This window comes from Dasypus novemcinctus, chromosome 11 (genome assembly GCF_030445035.2).
Source record: "Dasypus novemcinctus isolate mDasNov1 chromosome 11, mDasNov1.1.hap2, whole genome shotgun sequence".
Taxonomy (NCBI): Eukaryota; Metazoa; Chordata; class Mammalia; order Cingulata; family Dasypodidae; genus Dasypus; species Dasypus novemcinctus.
Genome location: NC_080683.1, coordinates 30,071,691 through 30,088,130, shown reverse-complemented (window position 1 = coordinate 30,088,130; position 16,440 = coordinate 30,071,691). Strand labels below are relative to the sequence as shown.

The 16,440-nt window shown below is 36.8% G+C and overlaps 1 protein-coding gene and 1 pseudogene across 9 annotated transcripts in view; one reads left to right on the top strand and one right to left on the bottom strand.

Annotated features, from left to right (window-relative positions):
• LOC101417339 (dystonin) overlaps window positions 1-16,440 on the top strand; it is a 486,360-nt gene that overhangs the window by 164,296 nt on the left and 305,624 nt on the right. The gene's annotated exons all lie outside the window — the stretch shown is intronic.
• On the bottom strand, window positions 1,186-2,056 carry LOC139440045 (presenilin-associated rhomboid-like protein, mitochondrial pseudogene; annotated as a pseudogene).

Genomic DNA, 16,440 nt, shown 5'->3' with positions numbered 1-16,440 from the left:
GTCTGGAGTCTGGTTCTTAGCCTTGTAGGTGGAAAAGCTTTATTCTTGTTGCAGTACTCCACTCAGGGAAACAGACCCTCTCTAGGTAAGCAAAACTCTCAAGAGTAGGTATGTGTGTAAGCTAGATTGAGAGTTTATTAACAAACAGTGAAAAGAATGCTATAGCCAAGTGGATTAGACATCTGTGCTGAAAGAGTAATGGAATCTTTTGCCATCAGAAAAACTAAGAAGCCATATTGTACAGAGAAGTGGGAGTTGTCTAGATCATTTTAAAGAGCAAGAAATTTTAATTCTGATGAAGTATTATTTATCAGTTTTTTTTCTTTTGTAGTTCATGCTTTTGATATCATCTCTAGGAAATCTTTGCCTGACCCTAGACATGAAGATTTTCATCTATATTTTCTACTAGAATTGGATTAAGTTTTGCATATGAATATCCAGTTGTTCCAACACCACTTGTTGAAAAAACTCTCCTTTCTGCATTGAATTATCTTAGCGTCTTTGTTGAGAATCGGTTGACAATATATGCCTTGGCCTCTTCTGTTGACCTATGTTCATGTGCCTTTACCACACCATCTCAAGCATAGTAGTTTCATTGTAACTGTTGAAATCAAGCAGAGTGAGTGCTACAATTTTGTTACTTTTCAAAATTGTTTTGGCTATTCTAGTCCTTTGTATTTCCATGTAAGTTTTAAAAAAAATCAGCTTAATGATTTTTACAAAAAGACTTGCTGTTATTGTGATCGTGATGGTGTTGAATCTATCGATAAGTTATCTATAGGTCAGTTGGGGAGAATTGACATGTTAACATTATTAAGTTTTCCATTCCGTGAACACATTTATTTACATTTCCTTTAATTTCACTCAGCCATTTTTTTAGCATAGATTTTGGACTCAGATATGGGTTCAAATCATGGTTCTGCCACCTACTATCTAAGCATCGTTGGGCAAGTTACTTAGCTTTTGGGAGCCTCAGTTTCCTCATTTATAAAGTAGCGCTAATACCTCATGGAGTTTGTATGAAAGCTAAATGAAGTAATGTATGTAAAGAGCTTAATGCTGTACCTGGCAAAAAAACCAAAAAGTTGAGATGCCAGACATCTTCCAGACAGGGTCATATTCTTGGTAAAACTCTAGGGCCAATGTGATAGTGAGCCCAGATGCTCCAGTGTCACCCAATCTGTTTTACTTAGAGCCTCCCCCTTTTTTGGCGTCATTAGTCCTTACTTCATGCCAAATTTTCACTGGAGGCATCCTGTTTTTCCAAATGAGCTTATGACCATAAGTAATATATTCCAAAGAGAGCTCCCCCAAGATGTGCTGCATGATCGAAAATTTCCAATCCAGGATCATTCCTGCTGTTATCTATGGCAATAATGGCTATTAGGCATTCTCTGTTGAGAATATGAACATTGGAAGGAAGATAATGGTGCACCTCCCTTTTGGGGTCTTGGTGCAGACAGCTGCAAAATCTGTCATGATTGTGCCTGACTGCAGATAACTAAATTGCCATGAACTGTCTTGACCGAGAATATTCCCTGTGCTGGAGGAGAAGCCCTACAAAACATTCATGTTTGTGGCCATGAGAACCAAGGAGAAATGATTAAATGTAGACAGCAACATTGGAGAGCAAAAGACCTTTGAGGCTGGATGGATGTGAAATATTTGATCATTGTCCTGTAGAGAAGGCACCCTGTATAAACAGAATACAAACACATTTGCAGCTGTGATACTTGTCACAGTCTGCTGGTCATTACTTAGGTTATTCCCGCACTTATTAATCTCCTTTCTGAAGTCTCCTTTTTGTGGTCTTATGCTATCCAATCAATCAGCTTTTATACCACAACAATAGCTCTGGCCCTGGATTTTAGTGATTCATATTGCCAGGTAGTGGCTCATCCAGATGTACAACCTGTAAACCCAATAGTAAAAATTAAGACTTTACAAGGCTCCTTATAGGATAGGCAGAAGGATAACAGGCTGTTTCCTCTATAGAAGGAATCAAAGCACTTCTCTCTCTTTTTTTCCCCAAGAGGAAAAGAACATTTATTTCCATATATCAGGTAAACAGGGAAGAGAGAGCACAGTCCAATGAGTACAAACTGATTGTAGGAGAGAAGTGGGGCAGCAGTTGGAAACGGCACCAGGTAGTGCCCTGTGGGCCACAAATCTGGTGGTGTTGACAGGACTACCTTTTGGGGTGCGACTGGAATCTTCAGGCCACGTGTAGTCCTATCTGGATAAGTATAGGCAGGAAGGGAGATTGGAAGAAGAAAAATGACAGGCTCAGGGCACTGGGTGAGGGCTTGTGTATAATACACATCAGCACTGACTGAAACTCCCATCTTCAGTTTTCCTGATCACAAACCCTTAACCCAAAGCCTTTCCTCTCAAGCTTTTGGTCCAGGCAGCTTGGACAGAGGGGGAAGGAGGCAGTGCTTGGCTAAGCCCCAAACTGGCAGAGGTAGAATGAGTTTACCCTTAAGTAGGTCATTGCACTTAACACACTGATGAGGCCGAAGAGGAGTGGGGTGGGGGCAGCAAGTTCAATATGCACAATAAAAGCCATAAGTTAGGTGTTCTCATCATCATCATTACCACCACCTTCATCATCATCATCACCATCACCATCATCATCATCATCATCATCATCATCGTCATCATCTTCACCGTCAAGTAATGATAGCCTGGTATAGCCAAATAGTTATTCCTGCCCAACAGTGAGGTGGTTCACAGCAGCTGCTCACAGTTCCCTTTTTCATCAACATGGCTGATGAATACTGCCAGACTCTTGCTCTTTGGGTTTCTCTTTTCTCTACTCCACACTGTCCATTCTCCAGCTGTTCATACATTCTTCCTTCAGATTATGTTAATGCCATTGGTTAGGCAACAGCTTTGCTTGGCATTCAGATCTGTCTTTTTAGATAGTCCTCTCCTCACTTTCTGCTTTATCAGAAGACTTTGTCCTAAGGATTTTGTCACTATCTGAACACTCCCGTTATGTACCTGTTTCATGAGTTTACCTTGTCGAGTTTTGGGCTTATCAGTCCAGTTTCCATTTGAATATTTGTAGATTGTGTAATAACTGCAGCTTATTAGCATAGTGTATTTTAAGTATTTATACAGGCTAGATGTTTGTAAAATTTGCCTCCTTTATTAAAAAGTTGTGGGAAAAAAAGGGATCCTATTTTATTTTTATTGAAAAAATTTAAGAGCTTATAGTAGGAAATCACTTGATATGGTTGAAATTGACTTCTTGTTGTACTGTTTTGTACAGTCTTATGAATTCAGAATGTCCACTGTTTTGAAATCAGAACTTTATTCTTTACCCTCAAGGTTTGCTGGCCAGCATTCTCCCTGTCAGGGATATTCAGGGAAGTGAAGGGTAGTTTCTCAGGGAAAGATTTGGGGTGTCTATTCCATAGTTTTTTTTTTTTTTTTTTTTAAAGATTTTATTTATTTATTTAATCCCCCCCCCCCCCTCCGGTTGTCTGTTCTCTGTGTCTGTTTGCTGCATCTTGTTTCTTTGTCCGCTTCTGTTGTCGTCAGCGGCACGGGAAGTGTGGGCGGCGCCATTCCTTGGCAGGCTGCTCCCTCCTTTGCGCTGGGCGGCTCTCCTTATGGGTGCACTCCTTGCGTGTGGGGCTCCCCTACGCGGGGGACACCCCTGCGTGGCGCGGCACTCCTTGTGCACATCAGCACTGCACATGGGCCAGCTCCACACGGGTCAAGGAGGCCTGGGGCTTGAACCGCGAACCTCCCATGTGGTAGACGGACGCCCTAACCACTGGGCCAAGTCCGTTTCCCTCTATTCCATAGTTTGATATCTCCATTTTTGTACAGTGATGATTTAGCTTTAGAAAGAGTACTGTGTATTTGTCACAAAATATTCTACTCTTTACTGAACCATTAGATAATTCATACATCTTACTCAGTATTGGTTTTAGAAGAAAATATGCCACTTACTAACTTTGTGCCTCTGGGCAAAGAGCTTAATCTGCATCAGTTTCAAATGGGAGTAATATTCATACCCATCTCATAGGACTCTTGAGGATTAAATAAAGTTAAACTCTTAGAACAGTGCCCGTGCATGAAAGGCACTTAACAGATTTTAGCAACCTGTTTTGTTTTAGAAGAATGGCATCCTGTTTGCTCAATGAGCATCATTAAGCCGAATTGATGGTTTAACCAGTTGTTTCATTCCTTGACTGTTCTGCTTAAATAGGAAATATTGAGCTTTTTAAAAAATTTTGTATTTACTTAAGTGCTGGTATAACTGCTGTGGTAGCTCAGAGGAGAGTCTTGACTCTATGGTGTTTTCAAATTATTTTTATTTTTTTAAACCACTTGGAAATTTTATCTTCATATATTGAATATAATTTTCCAAAGATACTGTGTTTTACCTTGTTTCCATATAAACTAACTGAGTCAGAAGGAAGTTATTTAATTTGTTAACAACCATATAGGAAATCAAAACTCTTGGCTCCTAGTTTGTTTCTCCAGTCCCAGATGATTCTGTTTCCTTAGAAATACATGATGCACATGATTTATGATTTCTATTTCATGTTCAGTTAAGAACTCAATTACCAATTGTTTGGAACTTGTTTTAAGGACTTGAAATATAATCTGAGAAATTTTAATGAATAAATGCTCACTTATGAATAACTATGTATTTAAACATTGCAAATTAAGATAAAAAATTAAAAATATGAAAACTATATAATCAAAACCCATAAAATTTTGTATCCCAAAAGAAATTTGATGAAAAAGAATCCAGAATTCAAAGGAGTCAGTATAATTTCTCTGTTTTTATATACTGAATTTAAAATCAGTTAAACAACCTTAGCTTAAAATGGTAGATCTGGTGTATTTAAAATCTTACAGCAGTCCAAACAGTGACAATTAGCTGTGATGACAAAAGAGACATTCACTCAAGACCATGGCACTTGGAAAAAATCAATAACGCAAAATAATGCTGGAAAAAATGTTTCACAAAGAAAAAGTAAATTATGGGACAATAAGATAGAAATCAAAATTCAGTTTTCACATGTATAGTAGCAAAAGTTGCTGATTCACCTTTTTATTAGCCAGTCTTGAGGTAAGGTAAGTCTTGAGGTAATTCCTTGTAAGGAATTACTGATAATTATAATTATCATCACCAGACTCAAAAGTTTGCTTTAACAAGCTCTGTGGAGAAATAGAGTTTGGTTTAATATAGTTATGTTCATCCCCTCTGAAACTGTATTTAATTGAGGTACTTCAGTGTGATCGTTAGAATGCAATCTCTTCTATGATATAGTCTTCAAGAAATGTTCCATTGCAGTGGGATTTGAGGCAAACCTCATCAAATTTAATTATCAGAAGAGACTCAGATATATTTAAAAGCCCCAGAAAATTGAGTCTTTGGAGCAAGCAATGTTTGTAGGCAGCAATGTAATATTTGTAAAGCAAAGTATCAGATAAGATTGTACTGTAAATTTTAAAAGCATTTCCAGAGGGATAGGCTACTTCCAGGCACTCAGGTGACGTCATCACCCAAGTTCTAGAGTTTGGATATGCCATCGTGTTTTAAGAACACTGTGGTTTTATAATCCTGGCCCTGCCAGTTACCAACTCTGTGACCGTGGATATATCACTTAACCTTTAAGATGTGCTTTCCTCAGCTGCAAAATAGGGATGATATCAATTTACAGGAGTTTTGTGAGAATTAAATAGGATGATATTTATAAAACATTTAGCTCATTGCTTAGAACATCGTAAACACTCCTAAAATGGGAGTGGTTATTGTATCAATTTTCATGTCAGGCACAGTAGAGTATTTGGATCATTTGTCAGTATTGTAGTATCCTTTATGGTATGATATTCTTTCTATGTTCTGGGCCTTTTTAAGTGTAAAGATTTTCCTCTTCTCACATTAAATCTTGACCTTTTCAAAAGTCTGGAATTCACTGAAGACAAGGGATTATCAAACACTGCATGAATGCTGATGTTTATATTGGGTTGGCTGGAAGCCAGGTGGCAAACAACATTCAAAAGAAGACATAAAATCTTCCTTTTATAAGAGGCCACATGGTGCTCCTTTACTGCGTCAGGCTTCCATGGAAATCAATGGGTGTTATGTGTGTAGAGCAAGGGAAAGGTCTTGCTACTAAAAAGTAGGGCAGTGTGCTATATGACATAAATTGGTATGTTCCCATGAACTCATGTTTTGTCCTAAAAGATGTCTTTGTTTTGAGGTCCTGTTAGACTCTGGCTAGAAGTAAGAGTCAATATTTGGTATAATTCTCGGTGGTTTAATCCTACTAGGATGTTCTGTGCTTGTTGAAAAACTAGTGATATTAAAGCCCAAACAAAAATATTTACTATAATCTTACATGCTATACTTTATTAGATATTTACTAAGGAATTTACTATTGTTACCAGATTTAAAAGATTGGGTTAAATCTTTCCCCCCAAAATTTTAAGATAAGTGATACTTGAATGCATAAAGATAAAAGTATGGTTATTATCTATGGAAATTTAGAAAATGTAATTCTAATTATTTGTAGAATTATTTTCTAAAATTTAAAATATATTACTCATTATATCATTAATTCATTTTTACATGTGCTCTGCTTATAATATAATGCTGAGTTTCCAAACCTGTGTTCTGATTATTGGACAACCCAAATGTCCATCAGCAATTGAATGGATAAGCAAAATATTGTACAGAAACACAGTAATAGAGTATTATTTGGCTATAAGAAAAAGTGAACTTCTGAGATATGCTGTAACATGGAAAAACCTTGAAAAAATTATGCTCGGCAAAATAAGAAAGACACATATGACGAAAATTGTGTGATATCACTTATAAGAGATGACTAGAAATAGCATATTCGCAGATATATTACTAGAAAACAGATGAGAAGTTACCGAGGAGGAGGAGATAGGGATAGAGGGCAGGGGAAGTGGTAAAAAAGTCAGAAGATGATCTGGTAACACTGGGCCCACATACTCACTTAGCAGCACCGGAGCTGAGTTGAAAACTGCTCTTGAGAAGTCTCACACGTCGTAGTCCACTTGACCTAAGTCATTCACATTGCCCTAATATCTCTTGAACATGTTTGACTTTGGCATCGTTGACCCAGAGGTATAGTATATATGTTTTTGTTGTATTTGTAATAGTAAAATAGAAGAACCTAAATCTGTTTGGTTGTAGAGGGAATGAAAGAAGTATTCATATGGGAGGTAGTTATATGAGAGACAGAATGAAAGAAGAACCTGGTGACCAATTAATTTTAAGGGCCAAGAGACTCAAAAATTAAAAGAATTAAAGATGACTGTATCATTACCTATTGCTCTGTAACCAATTACCCCAAAGGAGCACCTTAAAACCTCAAGCATTTATTATCTCTCAGTGTATGACAGTCAAGAATCCAGAAATGGCTTAGCTGAATGGTTCTGGTTCCGGGTTTCTTGTGAGGTGTCAGTCAAGCTGTCACCTTTACCTGCAGTCTCTCAAGGCTCTATTGGGGCTGGGGAATCCTCTTTCAGGCTCACATACACGGTTGTTGCCAGGCCTCAGTTCTTAGCATGCCTTTGGCTGGAGGCTTCAGTTCCTTTCCAAATGAGCTTGTTCACCATATGACAGCTTGCTTTCACCAGAGCAAGAGATCCATTACCAAGGGAGAGAGTAGGTACCCAAGAGGAAGACGCGGTCTTTTATAACCTAATCTCAGAAGTGGCATACCATAGTTTCTTCTGTATGTTATGGACCACACGGATAACCATGGTACAGTGTGAGAGGAGACTACATTGGGTGAGAGTAGCAGAAGGTGGCATCATTGGGACCATCTTGCAGTCTGGCTACCATAATAATCTGAGAGACCAAAATAGCAAATCAGAAAGACAAGTAGTGTTTCTGAGGCATCTAGCTTATTGTGCATGTAGGAAAATGTTATTTAAAGGCACCCTGTCATAAAATTGCTTGTGATTGTAATTGTTTTGTTCCACTAAATGACCCTGATTCTCATTATTTACTTCTGTTTTATTTTAATTTATTATTATTATTTTTAAGGTACCAGGGATTGAACCCGGGACCTCATACATGGGAAGCAGGTGCTCGACTACTGAGCTACATCTGCTCCCCAATGAGAGCTGGTTTTTTCATTTGTCTGTTTGGTTTTTAGGAGTTAATGAGAATTGAACCTGGGACCTTGTTTATGGGAAGCAGGCGCTCAACCACTTGAGCTACATCCACTCCCCATTCTGTTTTTGTTTTAATTTTACTTTTAACATACTCAGGCATTAGAATAAAAATATTTAGGATTTTTCAAGATGATATAGTTCACTGCCTTAATTTGATAGTTTTTCCTAAATTGACAATCCTAAAAGGTAATGGCTTTAATTGAGGTCACATGGCTAATCAGTTGCAGCTTTAGAAACAGACTGAAGATATATCTGACTTCTTGGTAGAGTGCTGTTGCTGCTCTGTCATGCAGTCTCCTACCCCATGCCCTTTATTACAGAAGTATCATTACAGTAACATCGCCACTTTAAGAAACTTAGTTCCATGTTTCAGCTAATAGCCTATGCATTTTTTATTCTTATTTCGATATTACCAAATTCTATCACATGAAATAATTCAGCTGTTATATAAAAAATTTACTCTGTATTTATAAATATTCATACTTCAGCTCATTCGCCTTTGTTTTAGAGATGTTTCATTAAAATACTATATGATCAGATATATAGCTGTGCTTGATATTCAGTTTTACCAAGTGATAAAGTGTTTATCTTAAAAAGTCTAAAAATATACCAACTTTAAAAGCTGAGATTTTGATTTGTCAGCTTTCTTGGCATTGCTCAATCCTAATGTCTAAAATAGACTGGACCCCACATAGTAGGGTGTAATTCTTCCTTTCCTTCCATTGCAGTTTTTCTTGTGGAGTGCATTTTATTAGTAATCCTGGTATTCTTTTTTTTTTCTCAATGGGAGTATTAATATTTTATGTATGCTACTGCCCCCATGTCTTATTGGAAAGAGCACAAATCTGGTGACTCTAATGCAATTTTGTAATGAAATTTTTTAATAGCTTCCAGGTTAGAAGTTTTTAAAACTGAGATTAAAAGGTTTCAAGACCTACCTTAACTCACTGGTAAAATTTGTGGGTCTCTGTGTACATTTAGAAGAAAGCCCACAGGTGTCATCAGATTGTTGAAGGGATCTGTGAACCAAAAAATGTTAATGAGTTCTGCTATTTGATGCAGTTTTATCCTTGTAGATGTGGTTGACTTTGCTCTGATTTATGTGCAGTTTGTGTTTATGGCTGTGTACAGCTATTACTTATATTTTGGATAGGAAAATAGATTTTCACCATTTTACCCATAAATAATCAGTAACAAAACAGTATATTTTGACCTAGGGCTTTTGTACTATTTTGTGATTATTTATACATTTGAAACGTTGTTAGAAATTATAATTTTATAGTAAAAAGTTAACACTCTGCATTCAATACATGAAGTTATAGTCTCTTCTGAAATGTCACCACATTCCTTAACTATTACATTACAGACAGAACCAGAATGTCATTGAACAGCTGCTGTTTGCAGACAATTTTAATCACATACTAGTGTGAGGATTAGCATTAGCCTAAGTTGGAGTCCTGTGTAAAAGAATTTATGAACTTCTAAAGTCATAACCAATTTTCTAAGGTAATGTTTATGATTCCATTCCCTTTTGAAGAGACCCTGTTATCTCAAAGGAATGTAGTTAAGACACCTCCTAATAATTGTACCATCAGAGTTATTTTTAAAGATGTTATTCTGGGATGTGGTAGCTCTAAGGTAGCGTATATATTGTCCAGAAGACACTTTCAAAAATAGAGCTTTCCCTTTCTCCAGCGCCTACCTTAGCCCTCAGTAATTTTAAGATCCTGGCTGATTATTTCTTGTTCATATTTTTAATGGAAGCAAGATTTACTCAAAGATTAATGTTTTAAGAGTGTAGCAAAGCCTAGGCTAGGGAGAACCCTGATTCATCTTTTCAAACTCCTGTTACTTCGTAGAACTCTGATAAATTGTCTGAGCATGACAGTTATGTCCTATCCAGTGGTAGATCTGAGGCCCTATTGCTGGGTGGATGCATGGAATAACATATGGTATCCCTACACTCTCTGGGTTTTAATTTATTAACAGTTTTAAAAAATGTTTATCTTTTCTCTCAATATTACAAGTTACTCTGTTAACACAAGATAATAACTACAATGACAGTAAGTCTGCTTTGGTCAGTGGTTACTTTTCCCCCTTATTTTTGTTCATTCCTCCATCTTGAGGGATTTTGGATGATGTTTGCTCTGACTGCTTCAGGAGGAGAGGGGACTTAGATATTATTGGGCAGAGGAAAGAAATTGTTGTGCTTGCAGTTGAAGATCCTTGTTTTGGGTTGGGACTTGTCCATCATCTTTATTGTTTTGTTAGTTGTCCTGGGTAAGCCTGAAGAACTGAGAGTAGGTGTTGGCCACAACTCTGCTGGATTTCAGTGCTCAACTGTCATACGAACAAGATGAAGATTTAAGACTCTGAGAAATGTATTTAACAGGTACATTGAAATTATAGGTTCAAATAAAAGAGTAGAAGAATCATGATTAGGGGAATTATAAATGAGTATAACTAATGTTATATTGAAGAGATAGATTTTCATATGTTCCCAAATAGGACCCGCCAAGGGGGTGTTGATTTCATGAGGCCATGTGGATTATCTGTGGTGTCCAGACATCCTTAGAGCCCTTGGGAGCACTTTTGTTTGAGGCTTTGTTTGCTGTGGCAGTTTGTGAAATCTGCTCAAGACCTGCCTATGTGTAGCCTCTAGAATCACATCCTGACTTACTTTGGCATAATCTCTTAGTCATACAAACTGTTTTATTTAATATTTCCCCCTTTTGGCCAAGATCTTTTTCCAAATGCATCACTGATAATGCTTGGCAATAATCCCTTGGTACCAGGGAGGCTTATCCCAGGAGTCATGCCCCATATTCGGGGAGAAGTTAGTGAGTGATTTTATTTGCAAAGTTTGCCTTATAGAGAGACCACATTTGAGTAGCAAGAAGATTTTCAGGAGGTAACTCTTACGTATTAATTATAATTAGGCTTACTTCATTATTATAGGAAAAGGCTCTTAAGTGCAAGTGTTATATTGAGGGCTTGGCATATTGACTTTTTTTTTTTAATTAGGCAAGGCTTCTCTATTCCAGAGATTTTTGCCATCTTTTTGATAAAGTAGCAGGACTTTCCCAGGATGGAAGTTTTATGTTTTGTTAGCTACTGTGTGGGACTCTATTAACCCATAAAGCATACCTATGACCACAAGAATACATTCATATTCCATAGAGGTGTGCTATATGTGCATTGTTCCCCATATATATACCACCCCACTATCAACACCCTGCAGCAGTGTTGTACCTTTGTTATAGCTCCTGAAAGAACTATAAGCCACAATCCTTGGCCACCCCGGAGTTCACAATTATCCAGTCGCCCAGTTCATCCTCTAGCTTTCCTTCTAGCAACATGTGTGACCCAAAACTTCCCCTTTCAACCACATTCACACACACACACTTCAGCACTGTTAATTACACTCATATCACTGTGCCACCATCACCTCTGTCCATTTTCAAATCATTACAATCAACCTAATTATAAATTCTGTACAGATTAAGCATCAGCTCCTCATTCTCTTTTCCCATTCTATCTCCTAGTAAACCATCTTCCAGACACTATCTCAGTGAGTCTGCTCACTATCTTTAGTTCAAATCAGTGAGATCATGCAATATTTGTTGTTTTTTTGTCTTCGAGGTTCACCATAAGGTCTTCGAGGTTCATCCATGTCTTGCATATAACAGTATTTCGTTCCTTCTTACAGCTGAATGATATTCCATCATATGTATAAACCACATTTTGTCTATCCATTCATCTGTGGATGGTTACTTGGGTTGCTTCCATCTTTTGACAATTGTGAATAATGTCGCTATGGACATTGGTGTGCATATATATGTTGGTATTTGTGGGTACATACGTAGTAGCAAGATTACCAGATCCTATAGCAATTCTATACTTAGCTTCCTGAGGAACGTCCAAGCTGTACTCCATTGTGCTGCACCATTCTACTTTCCCACTGGCAGTAACTGAGTGTTCTTATTTCTCTTCCTCTCTAATACTTGTAGTTTTCTGTATTTTTAATAGCAGCCACCTGTCATTTCATAGGTGTGAAATGATATATCGTTTTGATTTGCATTTCCCTAATAGCTAGTGATATTGACCATCTTTTCATGGATTTTTTGGCATTTGTATTTCATCTTTTGGAAAAGTGTCTGTTCAGGTCTTTTGCCCATTTTTTATTCGTTTGTCTTTTTATTATTGAGTTGTAGGATTTCTTCATATGTGCTGGATATTAGATCCTTATCAAATATGTGGTTTCCAAATATTTTTCCCATTGAGGAGGCTGCTTTTTCATTTTCATGACAAACTTCTTTGAAGCACAAATGAAGAGGCCCCATTTATCTATTTTTTCTTTTGTTTCTCTTGCTTTAGGTGTAAATTTTATGAAACCATTATGTACCACACAACCTTGTAACTATTTCCCTACATTTTCTTCTAGGAGTTTTATGGTTGTAGCTTTTTATATTTAGGTCTTTGGTCCATTTTGACTTAATTTTTGTATAGGTCATGGGATAGGAATCTTCTTTCATTCTTGTGGATTTTGATATCCAGTTCTTCTAGCATCTTTTGATGTAGAAACTATTGTGTCCCAGTTGAGTGGACTTAATGGCCTTGGCAAATATCAGTTGACTGTAAATGTGTGGTTCTATTTCTGAACTGTCATTTCAGTTCCATTGGTCAATATATCTGTCATTCTACCAATACCATGCAGTTTTGACCATTGTAGCTTTGTAATATCTTTTAAAATTAGGTCATTTGAGTTCTCCAACTTTGTTCTTTTTTTGGGATTTTTTGGCTATTCAGCATCCCTTACTCTTCCAAATAAATTTGATAATTGGCTTTTTTACGTGCTACAAAAAGTGCTTTCGGAGTTTTTATAGAAATTGTTTTGAATCTGAACATCAGTTTGGGTGAACTGACATTGTAGCAGTATTTAATTTTCCAATCCATGAATGTGAGATATCCTTCCATTTATTTAGATCTTCTTTTTAAAATTTCTCTCCCCTCTCCCCCCCCCCCAAATTGTCTGCTCTCTGTGTCCATTCGCTATGTGTTCTGCTGTGTCCACTTGCATTCTTGTCAGTGGCACTGGGAATCTGTGTCTCTTTTTTTTGTTGTTGTGTCATTTTGCTGTTTCAGCTCTCCACGTGTGTGGTGCCACTCTTGGGCAGGCTGCACTTTTTTTGCATGGGGTGGCTCTCCTTATGGGTTACACTCCTTGCATGTGGGGCTCTCCTATGCGGGGGACACCCCTGCATGGCACATCACTCCTTGCATGCATCAGCACTGCACGTGGGCCAGCTCACCACATGGGTCTGGAGGCCCAGGGTTTGAACCTTGGACCTCCCATGTGGTAGGCAGACACTCTATTAGTTGAACCAAATTTGCGTCCCATATTTAGGTCTTTTTTGATTTCTTTTAGCAATGTTGTGTATTTTTTTGTATACATGTCCTTTACATTCTTAGCTAAATTTATTTCTAGATTCTTTTAGTTGTTATTTTAAATGGAGTTTTTTCCCTCATTTCCTCCTCAGATTGCTCGTTCCTAGTGTATAGAAATACTACTGATTTTTGTGTGTTGATCTTATATCCCACCACTTTAATGAATTAATTTACTAGCTTTGGTAGCTTTTTTATAGATTTCTCAGGATTTTCTATAGGATCATGTCATCTACAAATAGTGAAATTTTTACTTCTTCCTTTTCAATTTGGACATCTTTTATTCGTTTTTCTTGCTTAATTACTAACTAGCAATAACTTCTAACAAAGTGTTGATTAAGAGTGGTGACAGTGGGCAGCCTTATTTTTTTTTGGATCTTAGAGGGAAAGCTCTTAGCCTTTCACCATTGATGGCAACTGTTAGTTGTGGGCTTTTCATATATGCCCTTTATCATGTTGAGGAAGGTTCTTCTATTCCTATATTTCAAAGTGTTTTTATCAAGAAAGGATGTTGAATTTTGTCCAGTGCCTTTTCTGCATTCATAGAGATGATCATGTAGTTTTTCTCCTTTGATCTGTTAATGTGGTGTATTACATTAATTAATTTTCTTATATTGAACCATCCTTGTATACCTGGGGTAAAACTCACATGATCATGGTGTATAATTCATTTAATGTGTTGTTCAATTCAATTTACAAGTATTTTGTTGAGGATTTTTCCCTCTTGTTGAGAATTTTTGCATCTACATTCATTACAGAGATTGAGCTGTAATTTTCTTTTTTTGTAATATCTTTATGTAGGTTTGGTATTAGAGTGGTGTTGGCTTCATGAAATAAGTTAGGTAATGTTCCCTGCTCTTCAGTGTTTTGGAAGAGTTTGAGTAGGACCGGTATTCTTTTTGGAATGATTGGTAGATTCACCTGTGAAGCCATCTGGTCCTGGGCTTTTGTTTTTTGGGAGGTTTTTTGCTGACTGATTCAATCTTATTACTTGTGATTGGTCTGTTGAGGTCTTCTATTTCTTCTTTCATCAGTGTAGGTTGTTCATGTATTTCAAGAAATTTGTCCATTTCATCCACCTTGTCCAATTCGTTGGCATACAATATTTCATAGTATCCTCTTACAATCCTTTTTATTTCTGTGGGGTCAGTGGTAATGTCTTCTCTATTGTTTCTGATTTTATTTATTTTCTATTTCTTTTTATCTTTGTTAGTCTAGCTAAGGGTTTGTCAATTTTATTAATCTCAAAAAAAACCAGGTTTTGATTTTTAAAATTCTCTTATTTTTAAAATTCTCAGTTTCATTTAATTCTGCTGTAATTGTTCTTATTTCTTTCTTTCTGCTTGCTTTGGGATTGGTTTGCTTTTCTTCCTATAGTTCCTCCAGATGTGCAGTTATGTCTTTGATTTTAGCTCTCTCATCTTTTTTTTTTTTTTTTTTTTAGGTAGTACTGGGGATTGGATCTGGGACCTCATATGTGCAAGGCAGGCGCTCAGCAACTTAGCTACAACCGCACCCCTCTCTTCTTTTTTAATGAAGGCATTTAGGGCTATAAATTTTCCTCAGCACTGCCTTCACTGCATCCCATAAATTATACAAGATATTTGTTGTGTTCTCATTTTCATTTGTCTTGTTCTGATTTCTTTTACAGTGTCCTCCTTGACACACTGATTATTTAAGAGTGTGTTGTTTAACTGCCATTTTTGGTGAATTTTCCAATTTTCTACCCATTATTGGTTTCTAGATTCATTCCATTGTGCCCAGAGCAAGTGCTTTGTATAATTCCAGTCTTTCTAAATTCATTGAAACTTGTTCTATTACCTAATATATTCTATTAGGAGAATGATCCATGAGTGCTTAAGAAGAATGTATATCCTGTTTTGGGGTACACTGTTCTTGTATATTTCTATTAGGTCTGGTTCTTTTAATGTGTCATTCAAGATCACTGTTTCTTTATTTGTCCTTTGTTTAAAATATTCTGTCTATTGCTGAGAGTGGTATATAGAAGTTCCCCATTTTTATAGTAGAGGCTTCTATTTCTCCCCTCAGTTTTGCCAGAGTTTGCTCATATATTTTGGGGCATCCTGGTTAGGTGCATAATATCTATGATTGTTCTTTCTTCTTGGTATAGTGCCCCTTTTATTAATATATAGTTCCCCTCTTTGTTTCTGACAACAGTTTTGTATTAAAAGTTTATTTTGTCTGATAATAGTATAGCTACCTCAGTTCTTTTTCAGTTACTGTTTGCGAACATTTCACTTGCGATCTATTAGTATCTGTGAGTCTCTTGTAGACAGCATATAAATGGATTGTATTTTATTAATCTGTTCTGACAATCTGTGTCTCCTAATTGAGAGTTTAATCCATTTGCATTTGGTGTTATTGTAAAAGCAGTACTTACTTCAGCCGTTTCATCTTTAGGCTTATATATGTCATATCTTATTTTTTATCTCTTTTTGCCCTCTTAGTTACCATTACTAATAATCTTCCTTTCCTAAACTCTGCTCCAAACCTCTCTCTCCTGTCTTTTCCTTTTTTCTTGAAGGGCAGGACTGTTGTTGATGATTTCTTTCAATTTCTGTTTTTCTGTGCATATTTTAATCTCTCCTTCATTTTTCTAGGACAGTTTTGCTGGATACAGAATTCTTGGCTGGCAGTTTTTCTCTTTCAGGAACTTAACATTATCATACTACTGTTTTCTTGCCTCCATGGTTTCAGATGAGAAATCAACACATAATCTTACCAAACATTCCTTATATGTGATGGATCTCTTTTCTCTTGCTGCATTATGGATTCTCTCTTTATCTT